This window comes from Muscardinus avellanarius, assembly GCF_963383645.1.
Source record: "Muscardinus avellanarius genome assembly, chromosome: 18".
Lineage (NCBI taxonomy): Eukaryota > Metazoa > Chordata > Mammalia > Rodentia > Gliridae > Muscardinus > Muscardinus avellanarius.
This window is the reverse complement of record NC_137804.1, coordinates 15,454,039-15,465,995: the sequence shown is the minus strand read 5'-3', so window position 1 is coordinate 15,465,995 and position 11,957 is coordinate 15,454,039.

Here is an 11,957-nt window from a genome sequence, read left to right as displayed (position 1 = left end):
AAAATTCCAGTGCTTGGGAGACAGGAGGGTCGCAGGTTCCAGGAGACTGTCAGAAACCTAGTGATACACTGTTTTAAAAATAAAAAAATAAAATAAAATAGGCCGGGGTAGAGCTCAGACATAGAAAGTGTTTGGGTTCAGTCCCCAGTACCAGAGAAAAACAATTTTTTTAAAGAATAAAGAAAATGACCAGTGCTTTCTACGTGCCAGCTCAAAGTAAATACATGAGCTTGTTTTATTGTTATCATCAGCTTGTGAACCAGTCCTGGGATAGTTCCCATTTTCTAACCCAGAAAACTGAGCTTCAATGAAATGAAGATTTTACCCTTTGCCTAGATCGATTGCATTTCTGCGAGGGCTTGTTTCCTTGGGTGAGACGGGCCTCTGTTTGCAGGGTGTGAACTCACACAGCCATGTGTCAGTGGATTTTAATCAAGCACACCAGAAGTGAAGGAGCCCACTATTATTGTTTACCCAGAATGTCTGCAATCTGACACATTCTCAGTTAATGGCTTTTCCAAACTTTAGTCATCTTGACTTTGAAAGAATATAACAGTTAATAAATAGCATTGGACCCCATAGCATAATATTTGCACAACCAAACTTGAATACTTGCAACATGATTTCCTGCCCAAATTTCTAAACAACTATGTTGCTCATGCATTACAGACAGACTGCCAAGATACTACCTGTCATTTCCTCTCTTTCTCTTGGGGACCAGTTTCCATCTTCACTTAAGAGCACACCATTGCCTTATAACACACACACACACACACACACACACACACACACGTGTGTGTGTGCACGCACATGCACGCAATGAGCACTTGCACACACACGTGTATACACACACACAAAAACATGCTCAAGTCATTAGAATGCTGTGCTTGCTAAAATGGTGAACGTTTTAAACATTTTAAAATAATTCCATGACTTGGTTGTCACCATTCAAGTCCATCAAAACTCACTGATACCAAGCAATGTCTCTCTTTGGGAGCCAATATTATGGCACCAGTTCTTTGCAAAAAGCAAAAGAGTTCCATTGCGAGACCCGTTCGCTATAAGGAAGCTGGGGTGGGGGGAGGCTCAAATCTGCCTTCTCAATTAGTTGGTAGGGAGAAAATGATAGGAAGAAGGGAGAGGGTTATTGACGGGGGTTAGGGTACTTGTGAGTAGGGACATATTTCCATCATGCCCTGTAACCCCACCTTTGGGTGGGGGATGGATATTTACCATGCTCTCTACAGGAGCTTTTGAGTTTGTGGCATGAAAAGGTTATTAATCAGACACACTAGTTTATTCTGTACCTATCCATTATTGAAAGGCCCATTTCAGACTGGTCTTGAGTGGGCTGTGGAGACTTTTCCTGAAAAACAACTAAAGCATCCTGTGATTTAAGACATTTATGTCCAGACCTTCACTGACTTAAGTCTCCTGTGAATTCAGATAGCAATGCTGTTGGTCTCGAAGATGATTCTTAGTACAAACACTTCAGTGGTGCTAATGATCAGGCTGTCTTTGGAATTCCTCTTCTTTTGAATTGCCTTTGCAGCAAGCATTCCTTTATTGGGGAAGCTGCCAATTCTTCATCCTTGAAATAGATTTGCCTTTAAAAGTGATTTCAAGCCGGGCGTGGTGGCGCGCGCTTGTAATCCCCGCGCTTGGGAGGCTGAGACAGGAGGATCGCACAAGTTTGAAGCCAGCCTCGGCTACTTAGTGAGGCTCTCAGCAACTTAGTGTGACCCTGTTTCCAAATAAAATATAAAATAGGTCTGGGAGTATAGTCCGGAGGTAGAAAGCCTCTGGGTTCCACCCCCAGTACCACCAAAAAAAAAAAAAAAAAAAAAAGGTTATTTCAGAGAAGTCCAAGCCTAGGGTGGTAGTACATGCCTATAATCTCAATACTCGGGAGGCTGAGACAGGAGGATCACAAGTTCCAGGCCAGCTCCAGCAATTCAGCAAAACCCTGTTGCAAAATAAAAAGCAAAATAGGCTGGAGATAGAGATAACCCTGGGTTCAACCTCTGGTATCAAAAAAATTTAATTAAATAAAATTACAAAAAAAGGAAGGAAGAAAAAAGTCTAACTAATAGGAACAGGGAAGAATTGATGTACAAATTTGAAGTCATAAAATTATTATTTTTTATCTAAAAAATGATGTCACTAGCTTGTCTAATTATAGCAAACACTCCCAAATTTCTATGACTTCACACAATCCAGATTTATTTCTTATTGATGTCCCGATCCACTGTGGGTCACTAGCAAAGCCCTGCTCCACACACCTTTCCAAAAAACAGGAAGGCTTCTGTGGGAGATTTGGGGAACCAGGCTCAGACTTTTATCCCTTATTTTGAAACAGGGTCTCATTAAGTTGCTAAGGGCCTCACTAAGTAGCTGAGGCTGGCCCCAAACCTGCAAGCGTCCTGTCTCAGCCTCCCAAGTACTGAGATTACAGGTGTGCCCCACCACTGCCAATCATTTTGGAGGTGACTTTCTAAAAAGTGAAAAGTTCAAGGCTGAGGACAGGGCATCTCATAATGGGACTGGAGGTCGCATAACAAAACTGCCCACTTTTAGAGAGAAGAAACCAAGTCAAGTAGGTGTGGTGGCCCATGTCTTGAATCTAGTACTTGGGAGGCTGAGACAGGAGGATTATAGGTTCTGGGTCAGTGTCATCAATTTAGCAAGGCCAATCTCAGACTTTGTTTCAAAATTTAAAAAATGAAGAAGGTTGGGAGTATAGATCAGAAGTAGAATTTTCCTGGGTTCAATCCCCAGTGCCACACCCCCCCAAAAAAAGATAAAAGATAAGAAAAAGTTATTTCTAAATGTAGACCCAACATTAGTGCAGGAGTAAGGTTAAACTATTCTTTATTTTTCTTCTATATACTATTCCCATCCCCCCCCCAAAAAAAAAAAAATTCAGATACTTTGTATTAGGAAGGATACAATTATCACCCTTAATTTTGGAACTCAGAGGCATTCTACCTCTTAGATACACTCCCAGCCCTACTTTTTATTCTTTATTTTGAAACAGGGTCTCTTTGCGTTGAAAAGGGCCTCACTAAGTAACTGAGGCTGGCTTCGAACTACAGTCCTCCTGTCTCAGCCTCCCGAATCACAAGCGTGTGCCACCACGCCCCGCTCATATCACCCTTAATTTATTTTTTCGTGATGCTGAGTCGCATGAGCCATAAATAGGATAATTAAGGTACTAAAGAAAGTTAAGTACAAAAGTAAAATAATAAATAAAAAACACCAGACTAGCTATTTTTTCTCTAGACACTCTACAAACTCGTGTGGGTACACAAACCCTCCCCCTTTTTTTTCCTTTAATGGGTCCCCATCATATGTATCCATTTCAGATTGAATCGCTCAGGCATTCAATGGCCATTGGTGCTGGCCATTTTCAGGGTAGCTCTGAGGCTGCAGATGAATCAGCGACTTTGTGTAGCCTCCGCATGGCCTGGGAGAGGAGCAGAGTCAACCACGTGAAACAATTGCTCAGGAATAGCTCTGCATTCCCAGCCAAGGGACCACACGCTTGCTTCCCCTATGACATGACTGACGCATGGCTGCTTCTGGACCTCAGGACTCATCTGTGCATCAGCACTGCACAGCCATTTTATAGCCAGTAGGGGGCACAGTTGAGTTTTTCTCACTCACCACCACCCTGGGTGGGTTTCCCCCTGGGCATAAAAAAACCCAAAAATTCTACCTGAGAGAAACTGGCTCTGGCTCCAGGACGCCTGCTGGAGGGTGGTATTGGTGGATCGTGTTTTTTGATGAGGTCCTTCAAGGTGCGGAATGTGCTAATGGATTTCTTTCTGATTGCTGCTAAAATTAATGACCACAATCCGGCAACCACATAAATTGATTCTTTTACAATGCTGGAAATCAGAGGTCCAAAATCAGTGTCACTGGGTTGCAGAGGAAGGGTCACCAGGGCTGTGTCTTTCTAGGGACAGTCTTTTCTTTACCGCTTCCTTCATCTATGGGGTGCCTGGAGTCCTTGGCTTTTGGCCCCTTTCTCTGCCTTCAAAATATATCATCCCCAATTCTGCTTCCAAATCATCATCTCTTTAGTTTATTTCAAAATACTTAACTCTGTGTGTGTGTGTGTGTGTGTGTGTGTGTGTGTGTGTGTGTGTGTTACTGGGATTGAACCCAGAGGCATTCTATCTTTGAGCTACATCCTCATCCCTGTTTTATTTTTATTTTTTAAATTTTTTATTGGTGCATTGTAGTCATACATCTTACTGGGGTAAAAGATGGTGGAGCCATATATGCATACCTCACCCAATTAGCCCTTACCCAATCTCCACCCTATTCTCTCCCCTACCCTCCTTCCCATGCTTGGCTTAGTGATTGACTTTGATAAGTTTAAGTACATCCTGTGCTTTAGAGAGTTTCCCTCCTCCCCTCTCCCATCCCCTCAATTAGGTCGCCTTATTTGCTCATCTATGAATCTCCTTCTTCATCTAGAATTCCTCCTGTTATCCATTTATCTCTAGCTTTGACATATTGGGGTAAGCATCCTATTTCTTATTTTTTATGACTGACTAATCTCACTTAGCATAATGTCCTCCAGTTTCATCCATTTCCTTGTAAATGACGTAATTGTGTTTTTCTAAATGGCTGAGTAAATCTCCATTGTGTACATATCCCACAGTTTTGTAATCCATTTATCTGTTGATCGACATCTTGCCTGGTTCCATAGTTTGGCAGTGGTGAATTGTGCACCCACAAACAGATTTTGCTAAGTTAATGAAAATCTCACTACTTGCTGAGGTTGTCCTTGAACCTGTGATCCTCCTGTCTCAGCCTCCCAAGTATTGGGACTACAGGTGTGTGCCACCACAGCTGGCTCAAGATCCTTCACTTTAAACCCACTGCAAAGTCTGCCATGTTAGGTAGCATTACCAGGTTCTAGCCATTAAAATGTAGATTCTTCAGAAGGTCCAGGATAGCAAAGGACCCCTGCTGTAGTGAGTACAGACAGAGATTGTAGGTCAAGACTGTGCGGTTCCGGATTGCTGGCCCAGAATGTCATAACCACACGGCTGGCTCTAGGAAGCAGAGGGGTGAGGCCCAGTCCCTGGGATGGGGCATCTGGCAGAGCGAGGCAGTGCAACTTGATCTCCACCAGCAGGTGCTGGGGTGGGGAGAGCTCCGGGATGTTGCTCAGGTGACAGGCATCCTGATAAGGATGGGTCCAAAGAGTTCCCACAGCCCGCTGGACATTGAGCAGCGAAAGAAATTGGATAATCTACTGGCCATCACGAGAAGCTCCCAAGGTGCCCTTTGCCTGGTTCATGTAGAGGAGGAGACATTCATACCAGGACCAAGAACACCTGGAGTGGGCTTGGGGAACCCGTGTGTCTGTGCCCAGATGTGCTGCAGCAGCTTGACTGTCCCAGAAACTATGCAACTCCTCCTTTATGTGACCAACTCTAAAACCTAAAAGCTCTTGCTCTTTTGTTGTGTTGACTTTGTAAGTGCCCGTGTGTGAATTTGTTAAAAATGTATTGTACATGTATAGCTAGACTTCCCTTCCTAGAATAGATACTCCCCCAAATTATGTTCATGTTGTAATGATGATCATATTTAAATATGAATATAAAATACTTGCTATTTAAATTTACTACTTTGGGTGCCCTATTATGCCTTCTATTATATGATTTTTTTTTTTTTTTTGCAGTACTGTGGATAGAATCCAGGGGCATTCTACCTCCAAGCTACACACCCAGCCCTTTGTGGTTTTTTTTTTTATTCTTTTATTTTTGAAACAGGATCTCACTGAGTTGCAAAGGGCCTTACTAAGTAGTAGCTGAGGCTGTCCTCGAACTGCAATCTTCCTGTCTCAGTCTCCCAAATGCTGGGATTACCAGCATGTGCTGCCATGCCCGACTTGAATTTTATATATATATAATTTGAGTAAGGAAACTTGCTGTAAGCTTATTTTCAAACAGAAATGGATGTGTATATGCACTGAGTTGACTGTGTCTGGGTCCACTCTATCTTTCTTTCTACTCTCTTCTACTCTCAGTGCTAAAATTGCAAGTTGCAAAGGCCCAGGGACCCCTCTGTTTCTTCTTTGAGCTCTCTTCTGGCACTGTACCATTTATGAATCGAAAACCCCACTTGATGGCATTATATTAGCATTAATTTTCATGTGTAAGCCGATGTTCCATCCATCAGAGGTCTGTGATCACAGTCTGTTGAATATTGGTCGTCTTATCCTGCCAGAAGGGGTGGAGTTAAGCCCAGGTTCCTCTGGGATCTAAGGCTTAAAGATGGAATTTGGGAGTTTGATATAAGGAAGAAAGAAAAGAAAAATACAAACAGTTTGAATATTGGAAACTCAGACTTTGCTAAAGCCGGAATTCTATTCTTGACCCTGAAGTCACCCTTAGGAGCATACAAGTATCCGTCTGTAAAGATTTGTGGAGATGCTGTGTAGATTACAAAAGGTGTTGGGACAGCAATGTACGGAATCTGCTTTAATCAATGTACGGAATCTGCTTTAATCCGGCAAGGAGCTCGCCCCCACTTGGGGATGAGTCCGCCAGTCGTGGGGGAAGGGACCAGTCCCAATCGGCTGTTGGAGTCACCCACCCGCCAGAGTGAAAGTACTTCTGCTTTTAGGCAGATATTTTGGAGGGTAGGACTAAGCATGGGAACTCTGATTCTCTCGTGAAACCTGTAGTCTTGCGAAGCCTTGTCTCAAGGCCCCTGGACTCGTGGTATCTCTCCTTCCAGGATTCCGCCTCCTGTCCCTAGTGAGAGATAACGTGGGGGAGGAGACGGACCCGACTTACCACTAACGTAATGTGTTTCCTCTCTAATTTTACTAACACCTTCGTTTTCTGTCTTGTCTTTTATTCATCCATGACTTCCGCCAACTTCTCAGTACATCTCTTCATTTACATGCCAGACTTCTGGCTGTGTCTTTCTTCTTCTTTTTTATAATATTTTATTTGATCACTCAAAGATAATCAGTTGTTTGTTACCAAGCCAGGGCCTGAATTATTATTTTTCTCTTTTGTGTTACCGGGGATCAAACTCATGGCTTCACACATACAAGGCAAGCCACTGAGCTACACCCACAGCCCTTCTGTATAGAGTTGATATGTCAGACACTCAAACCAGAAATACCACGCCTCTGATGGGATAGATGGTCACCATCCCATTTAGTGCCTCCCCTGGGCAACACGTAGGCTACCGTAGAGACCGCTCACCAGACTGGCTAGGGCTGACTGGTCCTGAAGAGAGGAACTCTCACTCTGGGGTTCTGTTTGGCTTGACAGAATTCCATGACCCAAATTGTGGACATCTTTATGCAAGCAGTAACCTGCTGCCACTTTTCTCAAACACAAGGAATGATACCAGCACACATTTAGTCCAGTGTATTCCATGCCTTGTGTTTGGGCATCTCTGTGAAAAGCTCTCAGGGGAAACTTGACTCTTCAACGTGTATGTGCAGTGCTAACATGTGGAATAACCTTGAGGTAACTGTCGATTCCCTACAATCCCATGTTTATATTACCACTTCCATAATTTATGAAACTAAAATCTCAGACTTTATACCTTCTAATGTGTGTATATTTCTGTTTTTCTGAAAGTCCTATTTTCCCATTGTATTTTTAGCAGATGGAATCTAATTTTTAAAAATGGCCTAAAAAGAAATATGGGGACATTCTGTATATGCTCTTAAAACAAAACTTTAATATGTCAAACGGTCCCTCTTGTACAAAGGAAATGATTGAGATTTCATTCTCTGCCTTCCTGGTGGTCTGAAGTCCTTTGGCTGAATTATCCCTTCAAAATGATTCTTCTGTCTCCTTTGTTTCTAAATTAAAATTTAAAAAGTTAAGGAGCAAAACGCGTTACTGGAACACATATATGAAAACATTGAAATGAAATATATTTGAAAAAAGTTAAAAAGCCAGGCATGGTGGTGCATGCCTGTGATCCCAGTTCTTGGGAGGTGAAGACAAGAGGATTGTAGGTTCGAGACCAGCCTCCATAACTTAGCAAGACTCTCAGTAACCTAGCGAGACCCTGTTTCAAAACAAAAATAATTAAAAAACAGGACTGGGTGTAGCTCAGAAGTAGACTGCACTCGGGCTCCACCTCTAGTACCATGCATGCACACCAACAAAATAGTTTGAAAAAATATCTTTTTGCTAAATTCGCATTTTTATTGTGGTTTGTATTTGGTTTGATTTAAACGTAATTTTTATCGGCAATATTTATGATAATAATCCTGAATTCTAAGAAAGGCTGCAAAACCACCGGGCTGACAAAACAGCTTCCTTCATGTTATGTTTCTTTCCTGTCGGGAACAGCGGCAAAAGGTAACCGACAGGAATTGTGCTGAGTTTGCCATATTTTTGCTGAAAACAGGTATTGGGCTGAATGCGTCGGAACAGTTTTAAGTGGCATTACCTGGAACCAATGCCTTAAATAAATAGGGAAGTTTGAACTAAAGCTTATTAGACAGAGAGGTAATATGCATGTAGTATCTGTTGAAGCAAAGATTTCCCCACACTGAGTTCTCTATCAGTCAAAGACATAAAGGAAAAGAATTTTCGCACAAGATTGCAAGACATTTAAAGATTTATCCTTTTTCCTTCCTATTTTTAAAATGTTAGTCATCAGCAATGGTGCCACTAAATTACAGTCGGAGGAAATGAATATAGTATTTTCTCCAAAAAAAAAATGCCTTGTTTTTTTGCTTAGATTACACTTGAAGGCAGCACAGGGTAAAACTAGCACTTCTCACAACGCTATTATTTAGCTCTGATAAGAGACGTCTTTCTGAGTTGGAATCTTAAAGAAAACACATATCAAGCCATTGCATTGAATGGCATTTCTAATTATCCGATATGCTTGCAGGTGTGTGGTTAAGGCAGGTCAGATCTCATTATTTATTTGTAGAACGTGTTTGACATGTACATGACAACAGGTCGGCTCTATCTTTTGTTCAATTTCGGATTGAGGACATTACTGTCTTTCTCTTGCCATGTGGAATTAACAGTGTGGATATCGGTTGACTATATCTGATCTCAGCAAGGATCTTGAGCGAAATCTTTCCTCATAATTAGATTATTCTGTAATTCCCTTTTTATAGAGGGAATTTAGATCTGAAGGCATCAAAGAATCATTCAGTCTAGATTTTCTAAGCGTATTTGACCACAGATCACTTTTTTCTAAAACATAATGAAGTTCCAGTGAAATATAATTGATTTTAAAATAAGCTTTTTTTTTTCCTATTCTCAAATATTGACTAAAAGGACAGGGGATGAAAAAGTCTAAATTGGCAAAGATAACAAGAATACAAATCATGGTAATCTCAGGCAAAAGTGGTAATGACTTTTTTTGAAGATGAAAAGCGGATGTATCAGTAAGTTAACAAAGTATAGGAGCTATTGCTACGTGTCTGAAGGAAAAGATGGAAAAAAAACCAGAGAGAAATGTACATGATGACTGAGATGGGACAAGTAGTTGTTCTGAACAATCAACATATTAATCTCCTCTTCCTAATAGATAGACATAAATGTATCTTCCTGGTTCCTGAAACCCAACCCTGATGACAAAGTTAAGTCTACTCTTAGAAGTAACTGAACCAGTGACATACCTGAGTTCCGGATACCAGCCACAAACAGAGAGTGGGGTGATGGTGACAGATTGAAAACCTCGAAAAGGAGTGAAAGGCTAACCTTTTAAGAAGTTGACCTGCAACCGTAGCCTCCTTTGTCCATCCAGCTACCAGAAGTCTTTAAGTAGCACTTGATTCTTCTTTACTATCCGTACTTGCTTTGCAGATTTCTCAGAGTTATCAGTGTCAAGTAGAAAGCCCAGAAAACTGATGGGTAAGAGGTTGTACAATAAAATATCTATTGGGCCACTTTATCATAAAACCTTTTTGAAAAGGCTCACTTGTAAAAACAGAAGAGCTTTAATAAGCTTTCCCTTGCTGGGCGTGGCGGCGCACACTTGTAATCCCCGCACTTGGGAGGCTGAGACAGGAGGGTTGCACGGGTTCGAAGCCAGCCTCAGCTACTTAGGCTCTCAGCAACTTAGTGAGACCCTGTTTCCAAATAAAGTATAAAATAGGTCTGGGAATATAGCTCGGAGGTAGAAAGCCCCTGGGTTCCACCCTCAATACCACCAAAATAAATAAATAAATAAATAAAGCCACATGCTTTAAAAAAAAATAAGCTTTCCCCTTTGAATATGTGTGGATGAGGTTAGGTTAGAAAATTTCAGGCAAAACATTAGGAATACATCTGACAAGAGATAAAACAGTGTTAGAAGGCTAGATTATATTTATAGTAGAAACCAAAAGATTAAAAGACAGTACAAGATTATGAAAGAAGATTGTAGGTATATTATCTAGAAATTTACTATAACAACAAAATCAACTAAAATAGTTTCAGGTACTAGCTTCTAGGGATGGAACTTAAGGATAAGGAAAGCCAGAAAGTGGTTCTTTATCTATCTAAAGCAGGAGTCAGCAAACCACAGGGGACCAGGCATCAAATTCAGCAGGCTGCCTGTTTTTGTCAAATAATGTTTTCTGGAATGCAGCCCCGCCTGCTCAGTTATGGCTAGTCTGCGGCTGTGTTTGAGCCCTAAGTGGTTGCTGCAACAGCTGCATGGAGAGGTTGTGACAGAGAATGTATGGCCCACAATCTGCAATGTTTTATATTCCCAGCCCTTAAGCAGAAGTTGGCCCACTTTTTGTCTAGAGCAATGGTTATCAAATCATGGCTGTCTCAGCAGTTTCTGGAGGACGTGTAAGAGCACAAAGTACAGGCTCAACTCAGAGTTCCTCATCCGCCCAGTGTGTCAAGTGGAGAATTTGCTTTTTCATAAATTTCTAGGTGATGCTGATGTTGCCAGCTCATGGTCCCACTTTGAAAACCACTGATCTATTTAATTTTTTTTTTTTTTTTTTTTTTTTTTTTTGGTGGTGGTACTCGGATGGAACCCAGGGCTTTCTATCTCTGGACTATACTCCCAGACATATTTTTTATATTTTATTAGAAACAATGCCTCACTAAATTGCTGAGAGCCTCACTAAGTAGTTGAGACTGGCTTTGAACCTGTGCAATCCTCCCGAATCAGCCTCCCAAGTACTGGGATTACAGGCGTGTGCCACCACGCCTGGCTGGAACTATTTAATTTTTTTTTAAATAACTTCCAAGTATGATGTTTATAAAATAAATTTTAAATGTCGAGAAGTAGAAAGTTGGAAATGAGCATAGAAATGTGCTAAAAGGAATACCGAAACAACTTCCAGGAATTAAATGCAACAAGAAAATACTATAATATCATTAAAAACAACTCTAAAGCCATGCATGATGGTGCACACTTGAAATTCCAGTATTTGAGTGAGATGGGAGGATCACAGGTTCATAGCCAGCCTCAGAAACTTAGACTCTTCACAGCTTAGTGAGACCCTTTTTCAAAGTTAAAAATAAAATAGGGCTCGGGTAAAACTCTGAGGTAGGATGTTTCTGGTAGAACACACACACACACACACACACACACACACACACACACACACACATGCGTGCGCACACACACACACACACACACACACACACACACACTTTTTTGTGTTACTGGGGGTGGAACCCAGGGGCTTTTCTACCTCTGGGCTATACTCCCAGACCTATTTTCTATTTTATTTGGAAACAGGGTCTCATTAAGTTGCTAAGAACCTAAGTAGCTGAGGCTGGCTTCAAACCAGTGCAATCCTCCTGTCTCAGCCTCCCAAGAGCTGGGATTATAAGCGTGTGCCAACATGCCTGGCCTACACACACACTTTTTAATTCAACAAAAGTATTGAGCTGGAGAAAACATACTTTATTAATAAGATGTCAAAAGTACAGGCATGAATGTTACAATTACTAAAACCCTGACACCATATAAGCATATATCTT